This window comes from Cervus elaphus, chromosome 12, assembly GCF_910594005.1.
Source record: "Cervus elaphus chromosome 12, mCerEla1.1, whole genome shotgun sequence".
Lineage (NCBI taxonomy): Eukaryota > Metazoa > Chordata > Mammalia > Artiodactyla > Cervidae > Cervus > Cervus elaphus.
Genome location: NC_057826.1, coordinates 5,650,145 through 5,661,468, shown reverse-complemented (window position 1 = coordinate 5,661,468; position 11,324 = coordinate 5,650,145).

Genomic DNA, 11,324 nt, shown 5'->3' with positions numbered 1-11,324 from the left:
CAATAAGTCCAAATTCACAGAGAAGTAAATGATACAGTCACCACTAAGATCTGGGCCTTCTCCAAGGTTAGACATCTCTTTGTGCTTCTTTTTTTACCACAAACTTTTCCAATCAGATAAGGCCAGAGGTAGCAGAATTTAAAATTTCTGCTAATTATTTTAATTTTATGGGAAATTTGACAACTCCCTCATACTAATAGTTGCTACTCTAAAAAGAGTTTTAAACTTTAATGACAGATTGTATAAATCTGTATCCCACGGTACTGTATTTAGCCATTATTCCTCAAAATGAAATTGCATCACTTTTAGTTTGTTATATCATTTCCAGCCAAGAAGAAATAAGTACTCTTTGTGTTTGATGACACAACTTCATGACATTAAGATGCATTTTAAGATTTTAAAATTCTGGCTACATTTTTACTCTAGATTTTTGGATGCCGATTAGCCTAGACATTGCCTTTAAATCTTTAAAAAAAAAGAATGCAGGGGATTTCTGTGTGTTAATTTTATATCCTGCAACTTTACTATATTCATTGATTAGCTCTAGTAATTTTCTGGTAGTTTCTTTAGGGTTTTCTATGTAGAGGATTATGTCATCTGCAGTGAGAGTTTTACTTCTTCTTTTCTAATATAAATTCCTTTTATTTATTTTTCTTCTCTGACTGCTGTGGCTAAAACTTCCCAAGCTATGCTGAATAGTAGTGGTGAGAGAGGGCAGCCTTGTCTTGTTCCTGACTTTAGGGGAAATGCTTTCAATTTTTCACCATTGAGAATGTTTGCTGTGGGTTTATAATATATGGCTTTTATTATGTTGAGGTATGTTCCTTCTATGCCTGCTTTCTGGAGGGTTTTTATCATAAATGGATGTCAAATTTTGTCAAAGGCTTTCTCTGCATCTATTGAGATAATCATATGGTTTTTATCTTTCACTTTGTTAATGTGGTGTATCACATTGATTGATTTGTGAATATTGAAGAATCCTTCCATCCCTGTGATAAAGCCCACTTGGTCATGATGCATGATCTTTTTAATATGTTGTTGGATTCTGATTGCTAGAATTTTGTTGAGGATTTTTGCATCTATGTTCATCAGTGATATTGGCCTGTAGTTTTCTTTTTTGTGGCATCTTTGTCTGGTTTTGGTATTAGAGTGGTGGTGGCCTCAAAGAATAAGTTTGGCAGTTTACCTTCCTCTGCAATTTTATGGAAGACTTTGAGTAGGATAGGGGTTAGCTCTTCTCTAAATTTTTGGTAGAATTAACCTGTGAAGCCATCTAGTTCTGGGCTTTTGTTTGTTGGAAGATTTTTTATTACAGTTTTGATTTCCATGCATGTGGTGGGTCTGTTAAGATTTTCTGTTTCTTCCTGGTTCAGTTTTGGAAGGTTATACTTTTCTAAGAATTTGTTCATTCTTCCAAGTTGCCCATTTATAGTTGATGATAGTAGTTTCTTATGATTCTTTATATTTCTGTGTTGTCTGTTGTGATTTCTCCATTTTCATTTCTAATTCTGTTGATTTGATTCTTATTCCTTTTTTTCTTGATGAGTCTGGCTAATGGTTTGCTTATTTTATTTATCTTCTCAAAGAACCAGCTTTTAGTTTTGTGGATTTTTGCTGTAGTCTTCTTTGTTTCACTTTCATTTATTTATGCCCTAACTTTTATGATTTCTTTCCTTCTACTAACCCTGGGGATCTTCATTTCTTCTTTTTCTAGTTGCTTTAGGTATAACGTTAGTTTATTTATTTGATTTTTCTCTTGTTTCTTGAGATAAGCTTGTATTGCTATGAACTTTCCCCTTAGCATGGCTTTTGCTGAATCCCGTAAGTTTTGGGTTGTTGTGTTTTCATTTTCATTCATTTCTATGCATATTTTGATTTCTTTTTTGATTCATTCTGTGAGTTGTTGGTTATTCAAAAGCATGTTGTTTAGCCTCCATACACTAACAATGAGAAAACAGAAAGAGAATTAAGGAAACAATTCCATTCTCCACTGCAATGAAAAGAATAAAATACTTAGGCATAAAACTACCTAAAGAAACAAAAGACATATATATAGGAAACTACAAAACACTGATGAAAGAAATCAAAGATGAAACAAATAGATGGAGAAATATACCATGTTCATGGATTGGAAGGATCAATATAGCGAAAATGAGTATGTGTGTGTGTGTGTGTGTGTGTGTGTGTGTTTGTGTGTGTGTATATATATATATATATATATATATATATATAGCAAAGCAATTTATAGATTCAATGCAATCCCTTTCAAGCTGCCAATGGTATTTTTCAGAGAACTAGAACAAATAATTTCACAGTTTGTATGGAAATACAAAAAAACCTCGAATAGCCAAAGCAATCTTGAGAAAGAAGAATGGAACTGGAGGAATCAACCTGCCTGACTTCAGACTATACTATACAATGTTACAGTCATCAAGACAGTATGGTACTGGCACAAAGACAGAAATATAGATCAATGGAACAGAATAGAAAGCCCAGAGATAAATCCACACATCTATGGACATCTTATCTTTGACAAAGGAGGCAAGAATATACAATGGAGAAAAGACAGCCTCTTTAACAAGTGGTGCTGGGAAAACCGCTCAACCTCTTGTAAAAGAATGACACTAGAACACTTTCTAACACCATACACAAAAATAAACTCAAAATGGATTAAAGATTTAAGTGTAAGGCCAGAAACTATAAAACTCCTAGAGGAAAACATAGGCAAAAATATCTGAAATAAATAACAGCAGGATCCTCTAAGACCCACCTCCCAAAGTAATGTAAATAAAAGCAAAAATAAACAAATGGGACCTATTTAAACTTAAACGCTTTTGCACAAAGAAGGAAACTATAAGCAAGGTGAAAAGACAGACTTCAGAATGGGAGAAAATAATAGCAAATGAAAAACTGTCAAAGGATTAATCTCAAAAATATAAAAGCAGCTCATGCAGCTCAATTCCAGAAAAATAAATGACCCAATCAAAAAGTGGACCAAAGAATGAAACAGACATTTCTCCAAAGAAGTCATACAAATGACTAGTAAACACATGAAAAGATGCTCAACATCACTCATTATCAAAGAAATGCAAATCAAAACCACAATGAGGTACCATTTCATGCTGGTCAGAATGGCTGCTATCAAAATGTCTACAAACAATAAATGCTGGAGAGGGTGCGGAGAAAAGGGAAAACTCTTACACTGTTGGTGGGAATGCAAACAAGTACAGCCACTATGAAGAACAGTGTGGAGATTCCTTTAAAAACTGGAAATAGAACTGCCATACAACCCAGCAATCCTACTGCTGGGCATACACACTGAGGAAACCAGAATTGAAAAAGACACGTGTACCCCAATGTTCATCACAGCACTGTTTGCAATAGCTAGGACATGGAAGCAACCTAGATGTCCTTTGGCAGATGAATGGATAAGAAAGCTGTGGTACATATACACAATGGAATATTATTCAGCCATTAAAAAGAATGCATATGAACCAGTTCTCATGAGGTGGATGAAACTGGAGCCTATTTTACAGAGTGAAGTAAGTCAGAAAGAAAACCCCAATGTAGTATATTAATGCATATATATGGAATTTCGTAAGATGGTAATGATGACCCTATATGCAAGACAGCAAAAGAGACACAGATGTAAAGAACAAACTTTTGGACTCTGTGGGAGAAGGCGAGGGTGGGATGATTTGAGAGAATAGCGTTGAAACATGTATATTACCACATGTGAAACAGATCGCCAGTCCAGCTTCGATGCATGAGACGGGGTGCTCAGGGCTGGTGCACTGGGATGACCCAGAGGGATGGGATGGTGGGGGAGGTGGGAGGGGGTTTCAGGATGGGAGACATATGTAAACCCATGGCTGATTCATGTGAAAAATGGCAAAAACCACTACAATATTGTCAAGTAATTAGCCTCCAATTAAAATAAATAAATTAATTTACAAAAAAAAAAAAAAAGCATTTTGACCATAGAAAACAGGTGGAGGCATCATGTTGGGGGCTCTCAAAGGCAAAACACTAGCCAGGTTTATGGGCATTTCCCATTTACTTTCTTCTTATCAGACTTTATCATTAAACTCTGCTCAAATCTCAGATGATTTCTTGAAAGTTCTTAATTTCACCCTTACACAGATTAGTCATCTCTTTGTTATTCATTAAATGCATGAATTTGAAGTTGAATCCAGCCTCTGTATTCCCACACCTAATTCAAAGAGGGCATGGTCAGCTTGTGGACATTCCTCCGATTGGTGGACATTCCTCCAGTTGGTGGTGTTATAAATGAATGTCAGCAACAACAGCCTTCTGGTTCCAACCTGCCTGGGGTCTTTGTACTTATGGGGAATATACAGTTAACTTCTTGCACGGGGTGGGAGTTTCAGTATCTGCAAAACAGCTCTAAGATGTTATTGTGTATATCGCTTGAGGGGGAACCAGGACCTCACACCAAGGCTATACTATTGTTTCTTGATTGGTGCTTGTCTCTGCATTCCCTCTCTTCCTTTAATTAGCATCGGTTTGAACCCACTCATTGAAACCCGTGGAAACTGAATGAAGCCTATTTCCTATAATCAAGAAACAGGGGATACAGAAAAGCTTTAATGCCCAGGAGCCCCACAAGGTCCTGCCTGTTATCAATTTTGGCTGTGTACTCTTGTACTCAGACTCTGAGTCATGGCTGACTCTTTGCAACCTCATGGACTTTGGCCTGCCAGGCTCCTCTGTCTATGGGATTCTCCTGGTAAGAATATTGGAGTGGCATGTCATTTCCTCCTCTAGGGGATCATCCTGACCCAGGGTTTGAACCCATATCTCTTAAGTCTTCTGAGATTCTGGGGAATTCTTTACCACAGGACTCTTATCCATACATTATACCCTGGTTTCTGTGTTAGTTTCAGAGCTTTTTGATTAAAAATGGCAGAAAAAGAAATGTAGTCGTTTAAAAACACACAGACGTGTTTATTTTATATAACATTAAATCCAGAGGAACCCACTCAAGAATTGGGAGGGCTGCTTAGAGTTATTCTCATTTACCTACTTTATTTCTATCTTTCTGCTCAACCTAGTAACTTTTCCCTACATAGTTTCATGATGGCAGCTGCCCCTCCAAATGTCCATTGTGAATTTCTTAGCAACTTCTCATGTTTTCATTCATAGAGGCATTAGCACATATGGTTTTGTTCAGGTACTTATCAAAGGGATAACACTAGCTGGAAGGTTGCCAGGGAAGACAGGTTTGTGATTAAGACAAAACCAACAGTGTCTACCCAAATGGCGTTATTATAGTTCATCTCAAAATTTTGACTTTTTTCTTATCCAAAGATATCTATGGATAAGAGAGAGGTTAAGTAACTCTAATATATGTAGTTTCTATAGTAAAACTCTGTGTTCCCAAATCTCTGAAGCTTGGGCATGGGAAGGACTTTAAAGGTCATCTAGATCAATCTCGTATTTGGTGCTGATTTTCATGAAAATGAATTTGCTCAGCTTGCTTTAGAAAATCTTCAGCAATTTCCATAAGTCAATGGCTGGCTGAGGCTGGCATCAGTAGAGTGTGGCTTTTGATTCGCTTTAGTTCTTTCTAATGGAGCCACCTACCAAGTAAAGTGTCTCTCTGGTCAGCCGTCCCCCTGGGCTCAGATGGGAGGAAAAAAATGCACAGCAGAATACACAATAGCTTACTTATCTGGAGTTCTTTCTCCCAAGTGGCTGCTGCTGGCCTGAAATACTAACAGACCACTGGAAAATTCTGGGGGTGAAATTAATGGTTAGAACAAGAAAGGCTCTCAGGGAGATTGCCAACAATTCCCTTTCCTAGAACATTATCCATCCTCTGAATGTGACATGGGTGGGCCGGTTAAATTGTCAGTTCATTTTGTTGGGTTAAAAAGGGAAGAATATTAGAAAAAAGAACTGGGGAATTCTGAAGATGGATCTCCTAGAGTATGATTTGGTAAAGGATGTTATATTTGTATTCACAGGCTTGAATTAGCTCAGCTAGGTGGAGACACTGTAATATTTCATTGCAGCCTAACTATATATATATATCTGTTTGTCATCTCCCTAGTATTCACTAAGTGCATGGTTTGGGCCGCATACACTTATGCACTTATTATATTTGATGACTGTATCATATATATATATATATATGTATATATACATATATATATACTGTTTATCTGGTTTTAATAGTCTGGGAAGTGAAAATAAAAAGGGGCTTTTGTTTTTGAGAGAGCAGATCATATTTTTTGAGATATTACATAAAATGAATATTCTCAAAATTACATGTTTTTCAAAAACAAAACAAAATGTTACCAAAAGATCTCTAAACTCAACTACCACACTGTCCTGGAGAGATTACATCAAAATATGTGCATTGCCCTTTTCAAATTGTTGTGGAAATTGGTATGACTGAAAACAAATGTTTCTGTGGCCTTTTTAGTTGCAGGTCTGACATATTTTAGATAACACAAAAGCACAAAATTTTAAAAAAATATTCTTTTACACCTAGAAAGAATTCTGTGTTATATAATGTCTCTAATATAATGTAATTTATTTGATGTGATTTTTGTTACATTAGGTTTCAATGTCAAATTTTTAAGATATGTGTTTTCCTATTTCCTCTGTGATAGCAAAAGAATTAGTAGAACATGTTCAACAATTCACAAAAATTTGATTGACTATAAAGAGACATTTAAAACACCTAACTCATACTGATTTTTCCCCCAATTCCAAAGGGTTTTTGTATCACTATACATTTTTATATTTAATATTTTATTAACAGCTTATCTTTTTATATACATAAAAATTTACTCATCAGGTCTTTAATTGGCAGGGAAAGAAAGAGGGTTAACTTGAACCTTTTATACACATACAGCCTCCTATATTCAGCTGTATCACAAGGGATCCACTTTTAACATTTTCCCATTCTTCTTTCTAAATTTATCTATTTTTAATCTAATGAAATGTGCTGACACTTTAGCCTATCTCATCATAGGTAAGTAAGAGAGGTAGGTAAGTCTATAGATAGATAGATAAATAAAGATGAATAGGCAGATAAATAGATAAGTAGATAGATGGACAGACAGACAGACAGATGTAGAAGCTCAAAACAGAAACTGAAGTTTAACTTCTGTATATGTAACCATAGGTTTCAGAATAGGATTCTTACATACCATGGAGAGTGCTTTAGTAGAGTTCTTGCTAGAACTTTCTTCATTGGGGTACTTCACTGGCTTTCTGAACTGAAGGGGCTGCTTGAGGAAAAGAGGTACTTACTGTCTTTTGAAGTATGATACACAAAAGTGTTCTTTTGGTAATATCTCCTATTGCTGTTCAGTCCCTCACTTGTGTCCAACTCTCCGACCCCATAGAGTAAAGCACGCCAGGCTTCCCTGTCCTTCACTATCTCCCTGAGTTTGCTCAAACTCATATCCATGGAGTCGGTGATGCCATCCAACCATCTCATCATCTACGTCCCCTTCTCCTGCCCCCAATCCCACCCAGCATCAGAGTCTGTTCAAATGAGTCAGTTCTTCACATCAGGTGGACCAAGTATTGGCGTTTCAGCTTTAGCATCAGTCCTTCCAATGAACACCCAGGACTGATCTCCTTCAGGATGGACTGGTTGGATCTCCTTGCAGTCCAAGGGACTCTCAAGAGTCTTCTCCAACACCACAGTTCAAAAGTATCAATTCTTTGGCCCTCAGCTTTCTTTATAGTCCAACTCTCACATCCATACATGACCACTGGAAAAACGATAGTTTTGACTAGTCGGAACTTTGTTGGCAAAGTAGCGCCTCTACTTTTTAATATGCTGTCTAGGTTGGTCATAAGTTTTCTTCCAAGGATCAAACATCTTTTAATTTCATGGCTGCGATCGCCATCGTCAGTGATTTTGGAACCCCCAAAAATAAAGTCTCACACTGTATCCACTGTTTCCCCATCTATTTCCCATGAAGTGGTGGGACCAGATGTCATGATCTTAGTCTTCTGAATGTTGCGTTTTAAGCCAACTTTTTCACTCTCCTCTTTCACTTTCATCAAGAGGCTTTTTAGTTCTGTTTCTTACTCTTTCCTCTTTTACAACCTTGAAATTTTTGAGGAGTAGTGTTTGGGTACTGGTGAGGAATAGTTATAGATCAAAATGGCCCTCAATTGAGATTTTTTTTAAAGGAGAAATAATTATCATGTTTTCAAATTCAAAGTTAGTGGAGGTGATGGAATTCCAGTTGAGCTACTTCAAATCCTAAAAGACGATGTTGTGAAAGTGCTGCACTCAATATGTCAGCAAACTTGGAAATCTCATCAGTGACCACAGGACTGGAAAAGGTCAGTTTTCATTCCAATCTCAAAGAAAGGAAATGCCAAAGAATGCTCAAACTACGGCACAATTTTACTCATCTCACCCACTAGTAAAGTAATGCTCAAAATTCTCCAAGCCAGACTTCAGCAAAACATGAATTGTGAACTTCCAGATGTTCAAGCTGGTTTTAGAAAAGGCAGAGAAACCAGAGATCAAATTGATAACATCCGCTTGATCATTGGAAAAGCAAGAGAGTTCCAGAAAAACATCTACTTCTGCTTTATTGACTATGCCAAAGCCTTTGACTGTGTGGCTCACAATAAACTGTGGAAAATTCTGAAAGGGATGGGAATACCAGACCACCTGACCTGTCTTTTGAAAAACCTGTATGCAGATCAGGAAGCAACAGTCAGAACTGGACATGGAATAGACTGGTTCCAGATAGGAAAACGAGTACACCAAAGCTGTATATTGTCTCCCTACTTATTTAACTTATATGCAGAGTACATCATGAGAAATGCTGGGCTGGAGGAAGCACACTGGAATCAAGATTGCTGGGAGAAATATAAATCACCTCAGATAAGCAGATGACACCACTCTTATGGTAGAAAGTGAAAAAGAACTAAAGAACCTCTTGATGAAAGTGAAAGAGGAGAATGCAAAAACTGGCTTAAAATTCAACATTCCAAAAACTAAGATCATGGCATCTGGTCCCATCACTTCATGGCAAATAGATGGGGAAACAGTGGAAACAGTGTCAGACTTTATTTTTCTGGGCTCCAAAATCACTGCAGATGGTGATTGCAGCCATGAAATTAAAAGATGCTTACTCCTTGGAAGGAAGGTTATGACCAGACTAGATAGCATATTAAAAGGCAGAGACATTACTTTGCTGACAAAGGTCAAGGCAATGGTTTTTCCAGTAGTCATGTATGGATGTGAGAGTTGGACTGTGAAGAAAGCTGAGCACCGAAGAATTGATGCTTTTGAACTGTGATGTTGGAGAAGACTCTTGAGAGTCCCTTGGACTGCAAGGAGATGCAACCAGTCCATCCTAAAGGAGATCAGTCCTTGGTGTTCACTGGAGGGACTGATGTTGAAGCTGCAACTCCAACACTTTGGCCACCTGATGCAAAGAGCTGAGTCATTGGAAAAGACCCTGATGCTGGGAGGGATTGGGGGCAGGAGGAGAAGGGACGACAGAGGATGAGATGGTTGAATGCCATCACTGACTCAATGGGCATGAGTTTGGGTGGGCTCTGGGAGTTGGTGTTGGACAGGGAGGCCTGGTGTGTTGCAGCTCATCAAGTTGCAAAGAGTCGGACACGACTGAGTGACTGAACTGAACTGAACTGAAATAGTACAGTTTAGTGGATTTTAGTATATACACCTGGTTGTATAATCATTACGCTTATCTAATTTTGGAATGTTTCATCTCTCCAAAGTGAAATGTCTTTTGTGTTTCCTCTTCCCTCAAACCCTCAAAAATCACGAATATGATTTGTATTTCTATAGATTTGTATATTTTAGACAATTCATACAAATTGAATAATATTATACATGACCTTTTGTATATGTTTTTTCATTTAGTGTAATGGTTTCAATATCTGTCTGTGCTATAGTATACTTCATATCTTGCTTCTTTTCTAGGGTAAATAATATTCAATATTATGAACATACTTTTATTTTTCTATATATCAGTTGATCAAAGTTAGGTTTATTTCCACTTGTTGGCTATTACAAATAATGTTTTGCTATGTACATTTGAATATAATTTTTGTGTGAGCATATGTTTTCATTCTCTTGGATATGTGCCTAGAAGCAGAAATACTCTTAAATTATTAAGGAACCACCAAATTATTTTCTATAGTGGCTGTTCAATTTTACTTTTCCACCAGCAATGTATAAGAATTTTAACTTCTCCACATCCTTGTCAACCTTTGGTATTGTCTGTCTTTTTAAACTTGATCATCCTAGTGGATAGAAAGTGATACCTTACTGAGGGGCTTCTCTGGTGGCTCAGAGGATAAAGAATGTGCCTGCAATGCAGGAGACCTGGCTTCAATCCCTGGGTCAGGAAGATCCCCTGGAGAAGGGAATTGTCACCCACTCTAGTATTCTTGCCTGGAGAATCCCATGGACAGAGGGGCCTGGCAGGCTGCAGTTCATGGAGTCACAGAGTCAGACATGACTGAGCAACTAACGCGCACACACACACACACCTTGCTGTGATTTTGATTTACCTGTTCCAGACGGCTAATGATGCTGAGCATTTTTTAATGGCCTAATTGGCCTATTATATATATATCTCATTTTGAGAAATGCAAGTGCAAATTTCTTGACCATTTTAAAATTAGTTTATCATTTAATTTTTGAGTAATAAGCTTTCTTACATTCTGGATATGTGCGTGCTCAGTTGTGTCCAATCTTTGTGACCCCATGGACTGCATCCCACCAGGCTCCTCTATCCACAGGATTTTTCCATCAAGAATACTAGAATAGGTTGCCATTTCCTTCCCCAGGGGATCTTCTCAACACAAAGATCAAACTTGCATCTCCTGCATTGACAGGAGAATCCTTTATCACTGAGCCACCTGGAAAGTCCAATATTCTGTATACTAGACCAATATTGGATACATAGTTTACAGGTATTTATTTGCATTCTATGGTATTTTTTAATTTTCTTGATAGTATCCTTTGAAGCACAAAGTCTCAAAATTTGGTGAAATACAACTTACCTATTTTTCCTTTGATTGCTTGTGCTATATCTGTTATATGAAATCCTCCACATACATTGCCTAATCCAAGGTCACTAAGACTGACATTTGTGTTGTCTTCTAAGAGCTTTATAGTTTTAGCTTTACATTTAGGTTGCTGATCTATTTAGCTAATTATTGTGTATAGTGTGAGGTTGGAGTTCTCCACATTCTTTTGCAAGTGGATACTCAGTTGCTTTGGCACTGTTTGTTGGAAAGAATAAATTTGGGATTTGTCTGTGTTTTTATCATAA